Source organism: Nicotiana tabacum, chromosome 23, assembly GCF_000715075.1.
Source record: "Nicotiana tabacum cultivar K326 chromosome 23, ASM71507v2, whole genome shotgun sequence".
In the NCBI taxonomy this organism is placed as follows: domain Eukaryota; kingdom Viridiplantae; phylum Streptophyta; class Magnoliopsida; order Solanales; family Solanaceae; genus Nicotiana; species Nicotiana tabacum.
The window spans coordinates 70,440,685-70,462,305 of record NC_134102.1 but is presented as its reverse complement, the minus strand read 5'-3'; the positions used below and the strand labels follow the sequence as shown (position 1 = coordinate 70,462,305).

The 21,621-nt window shown below is 37.4% G+C and overlaps 1 long non-coding RNA gene across 1 annotated transcript; it reads left to right on the top strand.

Moving 5' to 3' along the window:
- The first annotated feature begins 6,444 nt into the window (after positions 1-6,444).
- Positions 6,445-14,105, top strand: LOC142177469 (uncharacterized). The gene is made up of 2 exons (XR_012705913.1): positions 6,445-8,544; positions 9,816-14,105. It is a non-coding gene; the product is annotated as an uncharacterized LOC142177469 (long non-coding RNA).
- The last annotated feature ends 7,516 nt before the right edge of the window (positions 14,106-21,621 follow it).

Below are 21,621 nucleotides of genomic sequence, written 5' to 3'. Positions count from 1 at the left end.
AAATGATAAATAGAATCATTTAATAATAAGGGCGGGCAAAATAAGAGAAGAAAATAAGGTAACGACGCGACCACACAAAATCGGTCGTTTTATAAGTGATACCTTTCGTCATTACGTAACGCCGAATTTAACGATACGATATAATAAAATTAAATAACAATCAAAATAAATATCGTATTTAAAGTAATAATACGATACAATATAACAAGTAACAACTATCCAAACAAGCGATAAGTATGGGCAAATTTTGTGACACGTGACCCTTTGGCATTTACTTTAAAGTAATGAATGCCCTTCGGCTTTTACTTATAAAGGTTATCGTAAGTAGGGGTGGGCATAATACCGGCCGAAATAAAAAAATCGACCGAACTGATAATTTTGATTTTTTCTTCGGTTTTTTCGGTGTTCGGTTTATATTTTTAAAAAGTTTGGTGTTCGGTTTTGGTGCCTTGATTTTTCAGTTAACCGAAAAACCGAAATTTTTATATGGGTTATTGGCCTTTGGCTCTAGGCTCTTCTAATTCTTTAAGTTATAGGTAAATCTAGTAAATTTCTCAAATACGAATAAGACTTAAACCTAAAGTATTCGCCTTTTGTTGTCTAACGCTAGTAGGTTAGAGTATATATTTTGTAGATTCAATAGCATTTATTCAATTATTTAATTGTCAAAAATTAATTTTTTTATTGGAAAATAGGAATTTAAGGTGATGGGTAATGATAGTCACATATATTTTTTATGTTGTTATAGTTAATAAGGATAACTTTATATGAAAATGAAATATTAGTTAGAAATGCATTTTACATCCTGATTAGATATATAAAGTTCTATGTTTGTGCATCATTTGTTGCTAAATGTTTAAACAGTGAATCTTTAGGAAAAACTTATATTGTATTTTGGTTGTAAAAGAACTACACACATCTAGTGAGGTATAGTTTTTGGAGGTAAAATAGACATAATTCGAAGGATTGAGTTAATAATTTATTTTCGGAATGAATAATGCATAAGGAATTACGGATCGAGTGCAACTAATTTCTTAGTTGCTTACTTGCTCTTGATTTTGTTTTGGTGAAAAACGTGATGCTAAGCCATTGTTTAATTTTCTTTTTCTTATTTCTTTTTTATATATCCAAACCAACCGAATCAAACCTAAAATTGACCGAATCGAAATAACCGAACTAATTTTGGTTCGATTATTAATGCAATAAATATAAAACTGAAAAACGAATAAATCGAATTTCATGAAAATCGAACGGAACGGACTGATGCCCTCCCCTAGTCGTGAGGGTCCAAATCGTCCACCACCGTTGGCCTCTCTTTTTTCATCAAATCCTCTACCCCTTTTCTGTATCAATTGGGTTGTAACTTTGTACCCATCGAAAGAAGGGTGGATGGGTTTTGGACGGCCGGATTTCGCTCTCTGTCATGGCAGTGTGGACCTGATAGAAGGGTGCAGTAGGATTCTATTTCAGAAGCATCTCTTGCATGGATCTATTATTTCTGTGGCGGTTTTCCCCTTTTTCTAGTTTGAAGCAACAGTGACGATGATCCAGTTCGATTGCGTATGTCTTCCTTTTTGCTGAAATAAAATTCCTTAGTGAGTTTTTATTTATTTCAACTAATTAATTTGTGATAATCCTTCACTCCGATGTTCGATATACCTTGTTTTTCCTTGGGGTCTTTCTTAGGGCTCAAACTCTTTCCGCGTCAAATTCAAATTCAGGTTCTCCTAATTTGAGTAGGTATAGGATACATGTATTAGCTAAGTCCCATTATAAATAAGTAGATAGGTTGAGACTACTTCTCCCATTGATGAATAATGGAGTATGTTTTCACGTACTCACATCCCTCCTATGCTGCAAGCGTCCTGATCAAGCAAGCAGTAGCACCACTAGAACATGATTTAAGAAGAAGAATCTTTGATCTTATTGATACTCTAGCCATTCGATTTCAAAGATTAAACATCAATGACGATACTTGTTATTTAGAAATTCAATTTGACCTTCATACTGACCTATACTGGTGTAGGCCTGCACCCCATGACCCTGGACAATTCCAAGGACGACAAGTTCATGAAAAATCACTTCATCTCAATCTTGACCTTTCCGTACACGTGTCATATGATACCTTCTAGTCTGTCATGCAGTCAAATATTGACATGTAGGGTGATGAAGAGTTTGATCGGAATTATCGTCACATTGTCATCCATGATATGATATACAAAGTACGTGGAATTGTTGATGATAATGAATCTAACAAGGGTCTCCAATACTTGAAGGTGTTTGTTGGTGTAACTTTAAACTTTAGCAATTTTTATGATGAGAGGATATTGTTTGAAGAAGAATTGTTGCCCTTGTCCCTGCGTTTCTTCAATGGGATGGTTCCTGCTAGTAAGTCATCCATGCAATTGCTAAAGAGAAAGGAGGCTGATGAAAATATTACTAGTATGAATGAGGACTGCGTCATCTGTTTTGAAGAGCTTGTAAAGGAGAGGAAGTTGCTGTGTATGCATTGTTCACATATATTTCATGGAGATTGCATTATAAAGTGGTTAGAGAATGGTCATTGTTACTCCATTTGCCGTTATAATATGCCAACTGCATGCTGAATTAGACTCCTAACTAGCAGCTAGCTTCTATCTTCTAATAGGTGTTGGATATTATGTATTTGTAAAAGGAAGAAATTAAGAAAGAAGCATTATTGATTTGAACAATTTGAGAATATCAAGCTCACTGTTGATGCTTCTTTTACATTGATAATTTTATGGTGTAAATTCAATAACCATGTTACCAACTTACGAATTCTTCTATTGGTAAAAAAAATATCTCGTCAAAATTTATATTAATTATAATTTAAACTTCAGTCCTCTGTGTGACAGATAATTTAAGTCGACGAATTTTTCAAAAAATATAAATGGTATTAGCCAAGACTTCAAGCCGCGAATTATATTAATTAAAATTACTATCAAGTACAGCCATAGGTGGCTCTAGGGTACGACCGCTAAAGCTTTTGCTTTAGGCGCCCCCAAGAGTCAAAGGCCCCCAAAACTTTTTCTATTAGTTATAATTATTTGTATTAGTAAGATTTTTTAAGTTAACAAAACATTAACATTTTGTTTCAATACACTACATTGGTTCTAGTTATCAAATATTTTGTTAGTAGATATGAATATTTGAATAGTTTAACTCAAAATTTTAAAATATTAGACAATATTATATTGTGGAATACTTTAAAAAAAAAACTTAAAACCTTGAAAGAAAATTTGTTAAGATCATATAACTTTTTCTTGGTTATCTAAATTAATCGTGTCTATTTATTTAACCGTTATCATATTACTAATGTTATTTTCTCGCGTCTTCAGTTTTACCTTTAGGCTTTCGATTTGATTGAGTCGCCCTTGAGTACAGCATAACTAAAGAAACTTTATGCAGTATTCGGGTGCAGAGCAAGCAGAAACTTCCATCCATTCTTGCCGGATTATATTTATTTCATTCGGCCACCTTTTAACACTCTGCTTCTTTAAGAATAATAGCAAATTTTATTGCCCCAAAAGCTTATCGGTAAGAAGAATCCAGTTTCAGCAGCCAAGTTTTTAGCCTGCCCCATTTGTTTCCTATGATTATGGCTGTCCAACGGGACGGGACGACATTTAGCCAGGACGATGGCGAGACGAAACGGGACGAGACAAACGGGACGAAACGGTAGGTCCATCCCGTCCCGCTAACAAACGGGATGGGACGGAACGGAACGGGACGAGACGGGTTCGCGGGCCTTAAGTGCCGTTTTAAAAAAAATATTATTTAAGCATTGAGTTTGGCAACATCTATTCTTTTGACAATGACTAAGTTTTTAAAATTTGCAACAACTAGTTTTTTGACTTATTTAATAAACTTAAAAATTAAACGGAAATTAGAAAACTAAGTAAAGAATTATAAAATATTAAAACAAAAGACTTGTAATAAAATATTCTAGTAATTATAAATTTATAATAGAGTTATAATTTATTTATTATAATTTCAAGCCATTAAGTAACTAAGTAAGAGTGTAAGACAATTCATAAAAAAACTTCAACGCTTAGAGCCTTTTATTTTATTAATAGAACTTTCAAATCTCACATACAAATATAATTCTTTCGAAGAGCACCTAATCTATGCAGCCACTTTCTAGGAAGGGTTCTGTTTGAACTAAGCCTCTTAGTAGCCAATTACAAATTATCATACTAATATTTGTAAGCTCCTATATAACTTCGTTGTAACTTATCTATAATTTCTCTCGGACATTGTTCTGGAATTGGCAATGTTGATTGATGTTCCATGAGTTCCATGCCGTCATAGCTCCCAGTGCTAAGTATCTCATTGTATTCTTCTTCTTCCCTAGTTTCACCACTTGTTGTTTTCATAGATTTATATTTATCAAACATTGATCTAATATAAGAATATATGTTAGCTTGGCAGTCTTCGAAAGATGGTTGTTCATCTTCTTGAATTGCTAAATTCTCATAAATTTTACGAACAAGTCCATTTGCACCTCTTAATTTTAAAGATGGGTTAAGTATAGTAGAAATTAAATAAACTTGGGGAATAGGGAAAAAATACTTTTTAAATTTTGCAATCATTTTATTAATGGCCGGTGCATAAGTTGGATTAATTTTGCAATCATTTTATTAAGCTAGTTGTTGCAGTTGTGTTAGCACTTAGCAGAAGTATTATCTAAGGTGATAGTTAAAATTTTATCAATGAGTCCATAAAAATCAATAATTTGTAGAACATTAGTTGCAATATATGCTCCAGTGTGTTTTGAATCAACAAATTTATAACCAATAATACGTTTTTGCATGTTCCAGTGATGATCAACCCAATGACATATAACAGTTAAATAATCACAACTATTATGACTACGACCTATATCAGATGTGATAGACACTTTACAATATAAGTGAAAAAATACACAACGAATATACTGAAGATATTCAGTTTGAAATTTAAAAACATCATTTCTAACAGTGGTCTTAGGAAAACCTTGATAAGCAGGATTATAAGTTTCTTGTATATAATGCACACAAAAAAATAGGACGTGGGACATGCGGGACGGGACGGGACATGACGGGATGGGACAGGACGGGACAGGGGGGACGGGACGGGACGAGACGAAACGAGACGAAATGGCCATCCCGTCCCATCCTGTGTCCCGTTTAACATGGGCCCATCCCGTTTAGAATTAAGTGGGACGGGACGCGGGACGTGACCAGGATGAGACGGGACGACCCGGCCCGTTGGACAGCCTTACCTATGATTCTTTACATGCATTTCATGGTTATAATGTGCACAAATATGACTGGGACTTGCTAAAAACTTGACTTCATGCGTGTATGTTGGAGGTGTTCGAGATGTGATTTGGGACTAAATGTTCATACTACATGCTATGTAAATTAGGAGTGTCAATGAATATTTAAAAACTAACTAAACCACTTGAATCATATGGTACCAAACTGATTTTTAGGTTTTCTTTCAATAACACCGGATGTTTTTTTATATAAATCTCTAAATGTAACGATAATTAGGGTAGAATACCGAATCTTACCGAAAAAATTTACATGTGAAAATATATTTATTTATTAAGTTTAAAAATAATAAAATATTTAATTTTTCCTTGGACCTTGAAATTATGAAATTGGTTACAAGTCAACAAGTAATTAAAACTCAAAATCCTAATTCACAAACCTATTATGGTACTCCTATTAAAATTAATTTTTTCCCCCAGCATATTCACTAGTAAGACACAAGGTATTCTAGCAATTAGGAGTAGCAAACTACAATGTATTGGGCATGTTTCCTTTCGTATGATTTAGATTCATCTATTTGAATATTTAATCTTCTATAGACTTTATTCTTGAGTCCCAATTGGATTAACATCTTTCCACTCATATGATTTATATTTTCTTTGTCATTGCTTAGCTTCTTTAACGTTATGGTAGAATAATTGATAAATGTAAAAAAAGTATTTTCTTTCATTTTAACAAAAAATAAAGTAATTTCATTTTATGATGCAGAAAAAGTATTTTCTTTCATTTCAATAAAGAGTATTTTCTTTTCATGATGTAGAAAATGCATTTTCTTTCATTTTAACAAAATAAGTATTTTCTTTTCATGATGTAGAAAATGTATTTTCTTTTATTTCATCAAAATGAGTACTTTATTTTTCATGTTATAGAAAGAGTAGCTTTTTTCAACAAAAAAAAGAGTATTTTCTTTTTAGTTATGAAGTACAAATTTTAACGTTTTTTGTTGTGTAAAAAAAGGTAAAGCAACACATTAGTCCCTTTGGGTTTGTGTAATTTTTTAAAAGAATAATTAAATTCTTGAAGAAAATAGAGTCTTGAAAACGTTGGGTAATTGGGGTTGGGAGGAGGTGAGGGGATGGGGAAGGGGAGAACGGGAAATATAAAAAATTATTTTCCTACAAAATATTTTTTACTTTCTAATCAAACACTAGAAAATATTTTCCGGAAAAGTTTTTTTCACTCATCTACCAAACAAAAAAAAATAAGTAATAAAATCATTCATTTTCCATGAAAAATATTTTCCTTCAAAAATATTTTTGATGCTTCGTGCCAAGCACAACCTTAAACACTGTAACTTTTCAAGTGACCAGATACACATCTCTTGCTGACATGGGAAATAATATTGTGTTTCAAATTAAATTAAGTGCATGATAGCCTTTATTATTGTGATTTTCTCCTTGTTTATAATTAAAATTTTTATGAGAACCCCACGATTTCACCGCCACCCTAAGCCGACCGGTGACCCCTTTCTCCCTTATATAACCACCCCTAACACTACAATCCACCAGCTTGAATTGAAGAGCAACTCAGCTGGATTTTATAAAATTTATGTTTGAGTAACAATCAATCGAGAAAACTACAACGAAAAAGAAGAAAAAGTATAAGAGTCAAGGGTTCGGTCTCTAATCAAGAAGAAGAAGCATTGACAAATTAGGGGGGAAGGAAAGGGAAGAAGAAACAAGGTGGGGTAGGGCGTGGGGTGAGGCGAGGAGTTTGGGTCTCTAATGAAGAAGAAGAATAAGAAGAGGAAGAAGAAGAAAGGAGGGGATAGAGGGGTATTTATTTCTACCTGGTGAAGAAGAACATGGGTGAAAATTGAATAGGGTCATTCTTTATGTTTTGAGGTTTGTGCCTTGATTGTAGTAATACCCTCATTCATATTACTATATCTGTGTATGATATTGTTGTCTCAGTACATACTTGTTTTGATCACTCATATGTTGTTCAAGCCGCATATGTGTAATATTGTTGAACTCAGTACTGTGAGATGCGATTAACTAAGACTTGAGCGGCTGATGAATGAGCTTGGGGCATATAGCCGATTTGGTATTAATTTTGAGGTGACATGTATGCCAGGACCATATTGGGCTAAGTGGTTGTAACGATCCGGCCGGTCGTTTTGAGAGTATTAGTCTCGAATCCCTATTTATTGCTCCCTCTATTTCATTCTGTGGTTACGTGACTTGCCGAGAGGTTTGGTTTTTGGTTTTGGAGTAAAATGGGACACATAGTCCCTAAAATGGAAGTTTAAGTCGTAGAAATGAACCGTAGTTCGAATTGTGTGAAGACGACTATGGAATGGAGTTTAACAGGACCAACAGCTCCGTAGGGTGATTTTGGTCTTAGGAGCATGTCCGGATGTTGATTTGGAGGTCCGTAGGTCATTTCGGCGTTGATTGGCGAAAGTTGAAAAGTTTGACCGGGAGTGGACTTTTTGATATCGGGGTCGGATTCCGATTCCGGAAGTTAGAGTAGGTTCGTAATGTCAAATGTGATTTGTGTGCAAAATTTGAGGTCAATCAGACTTGATTTGATAGCTTTCGGCGTCGAATGTGAAGTTGGAAGTTCTAAAATTCATTAGACTTGAATCGATGTGTAATTCATATTTTTAGCATTGGTTGAAGTGATTTGAAGGCTCGACTAAGTTCGTATGATATTTTAGGACTTGTTGGTATATTCGGACGGGGTTCCGGGGGCCTCAGGTGTGATTCGGATTGTCATCAGATCATTTTTTTGTTCTTAGAGGATTTCTGATGCTGGGTTGGTTCTGGTGTCATCGCACATGCGGTGGGATTGGCCGCAGGTGCAGACTTGCATAAGCGAGCTTTGAGTCGCAGATGTGGAGCTGGCCTTGCCCAGCAGTGGTCACAGAAGCGGGACATTTTTCGCAGAAGCGCCTTCGCTTTTGCGATGGCAGGGGCGCATAAGCGCCAATGGTCGCAGGTGTTGTCGCATTCCCGCAGAAGCGGTCTCACAGATGCGGGCCCTTATCCGCAGAAGCAAAAGCCCTGGACATGGGTGTTTTCTGCACCTGTAATGGATTTTTCGCAGATGCGGCATCGCATAAGCGATCCTTGGTCCGCAGATGCGGTTTAACTGGACAGAAAAGGCCTAAGTTCGAGGGTTTGATTTCATTCTCCATTTTTGGACCTAGAGAGCTCAGATTGAGGCGAAAGTTTGAGTGATTTTCAGAGAAAATATTTGGGTAAGGATTCTTGACTCGTTTTTGATTAATTTTCACTAATCTATCATTAATTTCTTCATTTAGTTAAGGATTTGGGTTGAGAAATTGGGGGAAAAGGTAGAAAAATGCTTAGGTCAAATTTTGAGGTTTTGATATCGGATTTGAGTAATTTAGGTATGGGTGGACTCGTGGTCGAATGGGTGTTCGAATTTTATGACTTTTATCCGATTTCGAGACGTGGGCCCGGGTTGACCTTTTGAGGAGATTTTCTAATTCCTTGTTAAAGTCATAATTTCATTATTTAGATTAGTTTCTTATAGTTATATTTATAGTATTTAATTACTTTTGGCTAGATTTGGGTCGTTCGGAGTCGGAAAGTCGAGGAAAAGATATTCTTATCGATTGATTGGGCGAGATTTAAGGTAAATAACTTGTCTAACCTTGTGTGGGAGAAACTCCCCTTAGGATTTGGTACGGTTATGATATTTGCAATACGTGAAGGCCGTGTACGCGAGGTGACGAGTGCGTACTCGGGTTAAATATTAAAAATCCGGTTCTTGCTAAGTAGTTTCCTCTTCAATTCCTTAACTGGGTTGCTCTAGCATGTGTAATCATCATGTTGAGCCTAATGTCGCATGTCTACATGTCTTAATTCTTACTTGCAAATTGTGCAACATGTTTAATTGAATTACCTGCTTCCTAGATTTTGTATTCAGTCCTTAACTGTGGGATTCCTTCCTGTAATTTCGTTGTTCCATTGGTTACGAGTTGTATATTTAATTTTGGGACTACGAGGCGGTACCTCGGGAGCTCCCCTGTTGTATGTTTACTTTTGGGACTACGAGGCGGTACCTCGGGAGCGCCCCTGTTGCATATTTACTTTTGTGACTACGAGGCGATACCTCGGGAGCGCCCCTATTGTGTATTTACTTTGGGATTACTGGGCGGTACCTCGGGAACGCCCTCTGTTGTTTACCTCTATTTGCTGTGTTGTTGTTGTTGTTGTTGTTGTTGTTGTTGATGATGTTATTTCTTAACGTATAAGAATCTTGTTTTTCCTCACGTGTTGTAGTTGTCTTCTTGAATTTCGTGTTGTTATCTTTCTGTAAATTCTCATTGTTCACTTCTCATTCATTTCATTATATTATTATATCTTCTGCCTTGTTTCCTATTATTTTTAGTAGGAGCCCTAACCTGACCTCGTCATTACTCTACTGAGGTTAGGCTTGACACTTACTGTGTACCGTTGTGATGTACTCATACTACACTTCTGCACATTTATTTTTGTGCAGATCCAGGTACTGCTTACCAGACCAGGTACTCGTGAGCTAGCCCGTACGTGGAGACTTCAAGGTATATCTGCCAGCGTCCACAGATCTCAGAGTCCCCCTCTATTTTTCTCATTCCTTATTAGATTCTGATGAATAGAGATATTTAGTATTTTTCTCGTTGGAGCTTGTGGCTTATGTCTACAGGGTTTTGGGAGTTGTAATTATTCTGAATCACAGTTCTTATTTATTTCAGAGGTTGAGGTTGAGTTTTAGCTTTATATTCTGTTATTCCGCATAATTGTTAGGCTTACCTAGTCTTAGAGACTAGGTTCCATCACGACATCCTACAGAGGGAAATTGGGGTCGTGACAGTGGTACTGAGTAGGGGCGACACATGCACTAGGCCCCACTATTGGGTTATATGATATTGATTAGCGCCCGGGCAAGGATCCGCTCATCCGGAGTCTGGTATTCATAGTGAGCGTAGACACAAGGATATATATGTACTTTGGTGAGGGGCATTTGTGCTAGGCACCCATACAGTGCTGAGTGTGATTATGTATGTGATGGTGAGAGGCACTTGTGCAAGGCACCGTGAGCGTGCTGAGTGTGTTTATGCTTGATGGTTTCACTATGATGATATTGACTTGACATGTATGACATATAAGCATAGAGATGTATTTTTCTCATGCTAGTTGGTAAATTAAATGTCTTATCTGTGTTGGTCTTTGATTGTTATACTTGGAAAGCATGCCTAAATTCCCAGAATTGTGAACGAGCTGAATATAATATCTTTGAGTTATTCACTTTTATTGTCTTTATTATATCCTGAGTTGTTACTGATTATTGATGTAGGACACTAACCTTTCCTTCCGAGCTCGTCATTGTCGTGCCCTATTTTACACTAGTCAAAATACAATAAAAATAATGGTTCTTCCGAAGTTGATTAAGAGAGTCACCACATAATATTTTAAGGTATATTAGGTTACCTATAAATCTGTAAAATTATTATCTTAATGGTCTGCTAACCGGTGAGATTCGGGTAAGGGTTTTAGTTATTCTAGGGGAAAGGTTTTAGGCACCCTTTAAAATTTATCTGAGGTAGCTCCTTAGGCTTAGGCTAGGTTTGAGGAAAGAAAAGTCTATATTCTGCTTAGTTAGTGGTTAAAGTGGCTAAATAAGATTTGTAAAACTATTTTGAAAACTTGTTTAAAAAATTCATTATTTTGGAAAAAAGTTGTGTATTCTATTTAAAAAGAGAGATATTATTTGTGAGGGTATGCAACTTGTAAAGAAAAAGATTTACCCTTTAAAAATATGTCTCAAGTTGGAAACCGGATATACCTTTGTCTTTTAAGACTGCTTTAGCACAAAAGTCTTTTGTTTAAAACTCGACAATATTTGTTGTTGTAAACTTGATTGCGTGACTGTATTTAGTTTTTTTTAAAATAGTCTGTTATCATGTATGATCTGCTTTGAAGTTTTCCCAAGAAGTGTTGGTTTTCGTTCTCAAATGTGTTAAACACTTAAAGTTGAAAATAATTAGCGATAAAATTTAAGTAAATTGTTTATTTACTGAAAAGATTAGTTTTAAACTATAAAAGTTCAAATATGCTAAAGTAATGAAAAGCAGGCGAGTTTTTTTTTATAATCCTATTCGAACCTCTTTTTACCTACAAGGTTGGGTTTGTCTATGTTTCCTAAATAAACATCAAACAATAACCAATAGTAATGTTAGTTTCCAATACACACACACACATGAGTAACAAATAATGGCTAATGATTGGTTGAAATAAACGAGAAAAAAGAGTTGGACTCTTGATATTGGGCCAGCGGATAATCAGGCCCAACAGGGTTCACATAAGCAACAAACTCAACAGGAAGGAAAGCAGAGGATGCGAACCAAGTCTGGAACCTGGGCTTGAGTTCCAAAGGAACTCAGCAGGCCCGAATAGTACATGCACAAAAAAGAACAGGAAAATAATTAGTGAAAGTCAACAGCAGAATAATAATAAAGGAGCTGAGGGATACAGTGAAACAAGTTTCACTTGTATTAATACGATGAGGATTAATGAGAATTAATGACGTATTGAAATGTTACCTTATTCATGGATACAATCTCATGTGGACGACCCCTGACATTTCAGAGTTCACAAGGGTCTCATGGACCCTGAGCAGTGCTTGTGTCAGGGAAGGGTATCTTAACCACAAACCAAGTTTACACCCAAATACCTTTAGTAATCCATTCTTACTCATCCTCAAAGGTTTAGGCACAAGTAAAGTGTCAACTTAGCAATTTTCATATTATCAGAAATAAGCACAAATTTCATGATAAACTTTCAAAGGTTCAGATGCACAAAAATTCAACACATTAAAGCAAACAGCTATAGAAGACATTGTACTACCATCAAAGTACCAGATGTAAACAGTTCAGAGCCAATTACGATATTGACCCAAGAATCCCTTATCAGAACACCAACACAAGGATAAATCGTAGCAATTAGACTGACAGAGTCTAGTAACATAGTGACCTTAAGGTTGATCTTAACGTGTCTCAGAACACTTAGAAGGATCATTATTAAGATGCAGAAAGTTAATTACACATTATCAGTATATAGGTACTATTTCTAATAAGTTCAAGTTTCAAGGAGGTTTAGTTAAGCGATCCAAGCATTAGTAGATAACACAGAAAAATATATGCATTAGTCCCATTAGTTCTACTGAAGATTTATCATCTCAGGACACCTGAACAAGTTCACAATACTTATAGCAAGTCAATAGATATTTCATATCAATCCACGCTAGCATACGCGTGGCTGAAATTTTTTCCCACTAAACACCTATACTAACAACTTATTCAAACTTCTTAGAGGTGATGGTAAGTAACAGAGACATCAATATAATAAGAGAGGTCATTTGTTCCCTAATGACGTGATACTAGTAGTAACAATTGGTAGTTTAATAGGTTTTCAGGATGCTAGAGCCAAATAACACTCCATTGCATGTTCAGGTTCTATACATAGTGATATGAGACAGATATAGAGCAACATGTAGAGAGGTTTATCCTTAGTTGGCGAAAGCAAGATAAGTAAGCTATAATTAGTTCACTTAAACAGGTAAGTGAGTTCATTAATAAATTAAACCAACAAAGTCTAATTCATGATCTTCACACACAGAGATTATTAGTCTCATTCTATCAAGATGACATGGCATCATGATCAAGTCTTAGCAGGAGAAATATGAGCAAGTCCCTTAATGAGGGTCATTTATTTGAGTGCAATATGACAATGTGGGAGGATCAGGATTACACATGGCTACTGGTATAAATCTTGACAAGCAACACAGTGATCGAATCACACATTTTTCTCAAGCTAAGAACATAGGAAGGGTTCATAAATATCACTGGACTAGAAGAAGTAGCATGATGAGTGTGAGCATAAGCATAACAGTCAATAAGAGTCATTCAACCATCACAACAATAAAGATTTTAGATAGCCACTCCTATAGAGTTCAGAGTCATGGGATAATAGAGGGGCATGGCAAATCAAAAAGTGAGCAGGTTCAGGTTCACCACATGATAGACTTATATGAGTCACTAAGAACACTGAACATGACTAACAACTAGAGTCAACAAAGCCAATAGATCAGATATAAAGTTGAAATGAGAATCAACCATTGAACCAAGACAAAGCAATACAACTTCATAGATATAATGATCATACTACTGGAGATATGTAATCATAACAGGACATTAAGAAGGATTCATAAACATGATTCAATTGGCTTATCTGAGATGATAGTGTTCACATAATTATTTTTCAACTAACAGGGATGAATCACACATATAATCAACATAAAGTTTCAACTTTGACTAATTGCGAAGACTTAAAAGAATTTATTAATGAGAAAAGCATGAAGAATCATATTTACTATCTAAGCTATGAGGGTTAAGATTCAAATGATCATTACAAATTAATAACAACACAAAGCAACATAACTGCCAGGAAGCCTGATCAACCTCAGAATAAACAGAATAACATGAAGAACGGTACATAGTAAAAAACCCATACTAGCATGCTCAACAAATGATTATCAGTTCAAACGACATAAACATAGATTTACATAACTAATTTAGGAAAACTAAAGAGAAGAGGTCAGTCTACACTGACCTTTTGTGGAGCAGCAAACCAAGCGAATGCTGACAGCCGTCTAAGATGTCCAAACTTACTATGACAAACTCATAGTAGATTAAACTCGAACAAAAAATAAAAGGAGGAAAGAGAAGTTAGAAAGGAATATTGGAACTCAAATTTTGCATAAAAGACTTAAACTTTCAATTCTTTCAGTGTATGAATCAGTAGTGTTAGGTGTGTATTGATGTCTTTAGCGTCTGTTAGGTGAGAGCATTTAAGGTCATATTTATAGTGGCCTTCAAGCCTTAGGGTTACGGTAAATTCAAATTAGTTAGTGGATGGTGACGATGGGTAGATGATGATAGCAATACAGTGAAATTAGAGAAAAGTAGAGGGAAAAATACTGAAGACCTTTTACCTGGACACGAGGAGATGAAGAATCGACCGTTGAGAGGGAAAATCTATTGGCGAGTTCTAATGTCTAGAGGTCATTACGTTTGACCTCTGAAAATGAATAATAATGATGAAAATCAGTCATGCATGCTCCGATTTGAAGGACGAAGGGAAAACATACGAGTTTCAGTTGCACGATTTAGGTCTAGGATTTGGTTTTGGGGTTTGAATTAAATCGACAAAAATGAAAAAAAATCGATGTGATTCCCAGCTAGCTGGGACAAGATGGATGATTCGAGGTTGAATCGTGTGACCTTGCATAGATTTGTGCAAGATTTTTTGATTGATAGGTTCTGACGGGATGAGGGAAAGGAGAGAGAAAAGGGAAATGAGGGCGGCCGGGTGGTGTGGGTGAATGATTAGGGTTGAGGGGATTTAGCAGGTTTAATGTGAGAGGCTAAATTTGCGCCATTGGATCTTAAGATCTATGGCTCTGATATTTGGAGAATGAAATTCGATAAAAATGAGTTTTTGAAATTCGATAAAAATGAGTTTTTAGGAAAAACGATGGTTGTTGGATATTTGTGATCCAACGGTTGAGATGGGGTCTGGCAATGGCTTTAAAAATAAAGGAAAAATAGAGATTAATTATGGACCATTTATGAGTTTGATCAACGGTCAAGATCATTTATATTTCTTTTGTGAGTGTAGAGGACAAGTGATGTGTCGTTTCACTACTAGTTTAGATGGATTGGCGTGGATCGCCCACTTGGACATAGAGGGTGGGTCTGGACCGGGTCAAGGGTGGTTGGGCTTGTGCATTGGGATATATTTGCTGAAATAGAATTTAAAACATGGCCACATTGAGTTTAATTAATCATTTGCAATTACAGCCTTTTTAACTTTTAATCCCTTTTTAAAATTAACTTAATCAAACTTAATTAATCCTAATTAAATGCAATAAAATATAATCATCAAATATATTATTAATTACTAAAGTTAATTAGTTATTAAAATTAATTATAACACTTCATATGTGAAAACTAATTTTGGCTAATTAAAGTAATAAAGGTAATATAGTTATAAATTAAACACTAGTTTATTAAATTAATTGAAAAATTTATTTGTTAAGATATGAAAGTTAATTTAAAATAATAGGAGTAATACAATTTGTAAATGTTTAATAATAAATTGCCATTAATTTAATAGCTTTAATTATTAAGAAGTATTATATGATTTATATTTTAAGAATAGGTGTTATTGATTTGAAAAATAATTTACTACATTTATTTTTGATTAATAAGTGTAAATAATTTAATTTTAAAAAGGAGGATCAAAATTTGTCATCAACAGTCACTGCTTTCAGCCCAAGGTTAGGGTTGTTACTTATTGAGTACATGAGGTCGGTTGTACTCATAATATACTCTGCACTTCATGTGCAGATCTAGGTACCCTCGAGCGCGGTGATTGATAGAGTTGAATTGGTACCAGTTTGTGGAGACTATGAGGTAGTTGCTATGTTGTTCTCATACCTTGAAGTTCTCTTCCATTTATTTTTGTTATTACTATCCTATTGTTCAGAAAGTTGAATTGAGGATTTAGCCATGTATCTTGAGATTCTATAGTGCTCATGTACTCATTGACACCAGATCTTTGGGATGATTATAGTAGTGCCATCGTTTCTTTACTCAAATATTTTATTATATTTCCGCTATTGAGATTATTAATTTCTATCTTATTGAATTCATTGTTATTGTAGAATTGTTGGCTTACCTAGCAAGTATTGTTAGGCGCTGTTGCAGATCCGGTGGGAGTTTGTGTCCTAACAAGTTGGTATCAGAGCATTAGGTTGCATAGGTCTCATGAGTCATGAGAAAATTTAGTAGAGTCTTGCGGATCGGTATGAAGATATCTGTACTTACCTTCGAGGGGCTACCAAACTATTATGAAACTTCACTTTCTTGCATTTTTGTCGTAAAGATTTGTTAAATTCCGAAAACTGAACTTTTACTCTTTTATTCTCTCACAGATGGTGAGGACATGTTCAACTCATTAGGCATCAATGCCACTAGTCAGGGCCGCGAGAGGCCGGGGCTGAGGTGGAGCTTGCACTATAGCTAGAGCAGCACATGTAGAGCCACCAATTGATCCAGTGAAGGAGCAGGATCCGGATACTGTTGAGCCGGTGGTACCAGCTCAGACACCGGCGGTGCCTATTGCTATACCCAATCTTCAGGAGACCTTTGCTCAAATCTTGAGTGTGTTAACGAGCTTGGGTCAGGCGGGTATAATACCAGTTGCACCAGCTACCTCTTTGGCTGGGGGAAGTGCCTAGACTCCCGCTATCTGTACACTGGAGCAGCTAGCTCAAGGTTATCAGACACCAGGGGTTTTGCCTATTCAGCCAGTGGTTGCTGCTCGGGCCAAGTTTGGTCCATCTATGTCCAATGAGGAGCAGAAGAGGTTGGAGTTATTTAAGAGGCTTGACCATCCCGAGTTCAATAGAGGAGAGTCATAGGATGCTCAGGGTTTTCTGGATTGGTGTCATCGGATTCTTCGCACAACGGGTATTGTAGACACTAATGGAGTTGCCTTTACTACTTTTCAGCTGATAGGGGCAACCTGTAGATGGTGGCAGACTTATGATTCAGGCAAGCAAGATGACATAACAACACTTACATGGCATCAATTCTCTTCTTAGAGAAGCTTGTTCCATAAACTTACATAAATGAGCTGCATAGGGAGTTCGAGCAGCTACGCCAGAGGAATATGACTGTGACCTAGTATGAGATGAGATTTGCAGATTTGGCACGTCATGCAGTATGGTTGGTTCCTACTAATAGAGAGAGAGAGAGAGAGAGAGAGAGAGAGAGAGAGAGAGAGAGAGAGAGAGAGAGAGAGAGAGAGAGAGAGAGAGAGGATCCAAAAGGTGCATTGATGGACTCAACTATGGTCTATGATACAGTTTGGCTCGAGAGGTCAAGATAGATGCTAGGTTTGACAAGGTGGTTGAGATTTCTAGGCGCTTAGAGCATGTTTTTAGGCTTGATCAAGAAGAGCGGGATGACAAGTGGCCCTGTGGTTCAGGTATTTTTGGTAGAACCTCGTTTGGAGGCCACCCGCATTATAACATAGGTCTTCCTTTTAGGCCTGCTCAGGCAGCTCGATAGATTCCTCGTGGTTCATTAGTTAGACATAATTCATACAGTGCTCGCCCAATTTAATCATTATTCAGTACACTCCCAGCTTAGAGCTCGTATCGTACTCCATCAGTTCAAGATTCATCAGTACCGGGTTCTTCCAGTGGTTATTCTAGTTCACGAGGTCCGATTCATGCCACATGGTCATTCTCAATTCGAGGTTTCTACGAGTGTGGGGAGTTGGAGCATGTGAGGAAGCATTGCCGATGCTTTTATAGAGGTTCAGTGCAGTAGAGGGGCTAGACTATGACTCATGTACCAGTTGCTACACCACCCGCTCAGCCAATTCGGGGTGGAGGTCATACGGGGTGAGGTCGCTCTAGAGGGGGAGGTCAGTCAGGTGGTGGTTAGGCCCGTCGCTATGTATTTCCTGCCATGACAGAGGCAGTTTCTTCCGACGCCATAGTCACAAGTAGTATTTCCGTGTGCCACAGAGATGCTTCAGTGTTATTTGACCCTGGATCCACTTATTCATATGTGTCATCATACTTTTCTCGTTATTTAGATATGCCTCATGATTCTTTAGATATGCCTGTTCATGTATCTAAACGGATGGGAGATTCTATTATGGTAGATCGTGTATATAGATCGTGTGTGGTTATCATTGTAGGTTATGAGACCAAAGTTGACCTCACACTGCTTAATATGGTTGATTTTGATGTGATTTGGGCATGTAGTGGTTGTCACCATTCACGCTATTCTTGATTGTCATGCTAAGACTGTGTCGCTGGTTATTCTGGAGTTGCCGAGGTAGGTGTGGAAAGGCTCTTTGGATCATGTTCCTAGTAGAGTAGTAACATTTCCGAAGGCTCAACGGATGGTTGAGAAAGGGTGTTTGGCGTATTTGGCCTTCGTAAGAGATGTTAGTACTGATACTCCACTATTGAGTCAGTTCTAGTAGTCAGGGATTTCCCGGATGTGTTTCCTGCAGATGTGCCAGGCATGCCACCCGACAGAGATATTAATTTTGGTATTAATTTGGTGCCGGGCACTTAGACCATTTCTATTTTACCGTATCACGTGGCACCAATAGAGTTGAAGGAACAGTTACAAGAATTACTTGATAAGTTTTTTATCAGGCCTAGTATGTCACCTTGAGGTGCACCAGTACTATTTGTGAAGAAGAAAGATGGTTCTGTGAGGATATGCATTGACTACATACTGTTGAACAAGGTTACTATCAAGAACAAGTACCCACTACCACGTATTGATGATTTGTTTGATCAGCTTCAGGGTGATAGGGTATTCTCGAAGATTGATTTGATATCGGGGTATTAGTTGAAGATCCGTACTTCAGATATTCCGAAGACGACATTTAGGACTTGCTATGGTCACTATGAGTTTCCGGTGATGTCTTTTGGGCTAACCAATGCCCCAATAACTTTTATGCACTTGATGAACAACATATTTCAGCCCTATCTTAATTCCTTCATTATAGTTTTCATTGATTATATTGGTGTATTCTCGCAGCCGGGAAAAATCATGAGCAGCACTTGAGGATCATGCTCCAGACTTTGAGGGAAAAGAAGTTATCTGCTAAATTCCCCAAGTGAGGTTTGGTTAAACTTAGTGGCATTCTTAGGACACGTGGTGTCCAGTGAGGGGATTAAGGTGGATCCGAAGAAGATTGAAGTAGTTTAGAATTAGACCAGACCGTCTACTGCTACTGAGATCCAGAGTTTCCTTGGGTTAGCTGGGTATTATCGCCATTTTGTGAAGGAGTTTTTGCCTATAGCAGATCCATTGACTAGATTGATGCAAAAGGGTGCCCCATTCACGTGGTCTGATGAGTATGAGGAGAGCCTTTAGAAGCTCAAGACTGCCTTAACTACAACTCCAATTCTGGTTTTACCTTCGGGATTGGGTTCTATACAGTCTATTGTGATGCTTCACGGATTGGCATTGGATGTGTGTTGATCCAGAAGGGTAGAGTGATTGCTTATATTGTGTCAGTTGAAGACCCATGAGAAGAACTACCCTGTTCACGATTTGGAGTTGGTATTTATTGTTCACACGCTGTAAATTTGGAGGCACTATCTTTACGGTGTGTCATGTGAGGTGTTCATGGATCATATGAGTCTCTAGCACTTATTCAAGCAAAATGATCTGAACTTGAGGCAACAGAGGTGGTTAGAGCTACTAAAGGACTATGATATTACCATTCTTTATCATTTGGGAAAGGCCAATGTGGTGGACAATTCTTTGAGTAGGAAGGATGAGAGCGTGGGGAGTCTTGCTTATATTCTAGTTAGAGAGAGACCGCTAGTATTGGATTTTCAGGATTTGGCCAATCGGTGTGTGAGGCGGGATATTTCAGAGTCTAGTAGAGTCTTTGCTTGGGTTGTATCACAGTTGTCTTTGTTTGAGCGCATTAAGGCACGTCAGTATGATGATCTCCACTTGCTTGTCCTGAAGGATACAGTGCATCATGGTGATGCCAAGGAGGTTACTATTGGTGATGATGGGGTACTGAGGCCAGAAGGTCGGATTTGTGTTCCGAATGTGGATGGGTTCCATGAGCTGATTCTTGAGAAGGCCCATAGTTCGCGGTATTCTATTCATACGGGTGTCGCAAAGATGTATCAAGATTTGAGGTAACACTACTGGTGGCAAAGGATGAAGAAGGATATTGTTGAGTATGTCGCTCGGTATTTGAACTATTAGTAGGTGAAGTATGATCATCAGAGACCCGGTGGCTTGCTTCAAAGGCTTAACATTCTGGAGTGGAAGTGGGAGTATATCACTATGGATTTTGTAGTTGGGCTTCCACAGACCTTGAAGATATTTGATGTAGTGTGGGTTATTGTGGACAGACTGACCAAGTCTGCAGACTTCATTCTAGTCATGACCACCTACTATTCAGAGCAGCTGACTCGAATTTATCTTCGTGAGATTTTTCGCCTTCATGGTGTGCTCGTGTCTATTATCTCAGATCAAGGTACTCACTTAACATCGCATTTTTGGAGAGCAGTGCAGTGTGATTTGATCACACAGGTCGAGCAGAGTACGACATTTCACCCACAGACGGGCAGGCAATCCGAGCACATAATTCAAATTTTAGAGGACATGTTATGTTCCTGTGTCATTGATTTCGGAGGTTCATAAGATCAATTTTTTCCATTTGCAGAGTTCGCCTACAACAATTACTATCAGTCGAGTATCCAGATGGCTTCTTATGAGGCCTTATATGGGAGGCAATGTCGTTCTCCTGTTGGTTGGTTTGAGCCTGGGGAGACTAGGTTGTTGGGCACTGATTTGGTCTTTTATGTTTTGGAGAAGATGCAGTTGATTCTAGAGCGACTTCATACGACGTAGTCCAGGCAGAAGTGTTATGCTGACAGGAAGGCTCGTGATGTTGCATACATGGTGGGTTAGAGGTTCTACTCAGATTTTTGCCTATGAAGGGTGTGATGAGGTTCGGGAAGAAGGAAAAGTTGAACCCTAGGTATATTGGCCCGTTTGAGGTGTTTAAGGGAGTGAGAGAGGTGGCTTACAGACTTGCCTTACCTCCTAGTCTATCGGGAGTTCACCAAGTATTTCATGTTTCTGTGCTCGAAAAGTATTATGGGGATCGGTCTTATATTTTAGACTTTAACATGGTGCTGTAGGATGGCGATTTGACTTATGATGTGGATCCGGTGGCCATTTTTGATCGGCAGGTTCGAAAGTCGAGGTCAAAGTATGGTAGCGGTGAAAGTTTATTGGAGAGGAAAGCTAGATGAGGAGGCTAAATGGGAGGCCAATCAAAAGATGTGGAGCAGATATCCTCACCTTTTTGAGACACCAGGTATGATTCTAGACTCGTTCGAGGATGAACGCTTGTATAAGAGGGGGAGAATATAACTACCTATCCGCCATTTTGAGTATTTATCTCCGTTTCCCCTATTTGATGCTTTACTTATGTGTAATTGCGATTACGTGACTTGCCAGGGTGGTTGGTTTGATTTCAGGGAGGTTCTAGAGTAAATTGGGACACTTAGTCCCAAGGTTGGAAGCTTAAGTTGTAAGAGTTGACAGGAATTTGACTTTTCTGTAGACGACTCAAAAATGGTGTTTTTGAGGGTTCCAATAGCTTTGTATGTTGATTTTGGACTTTGCATG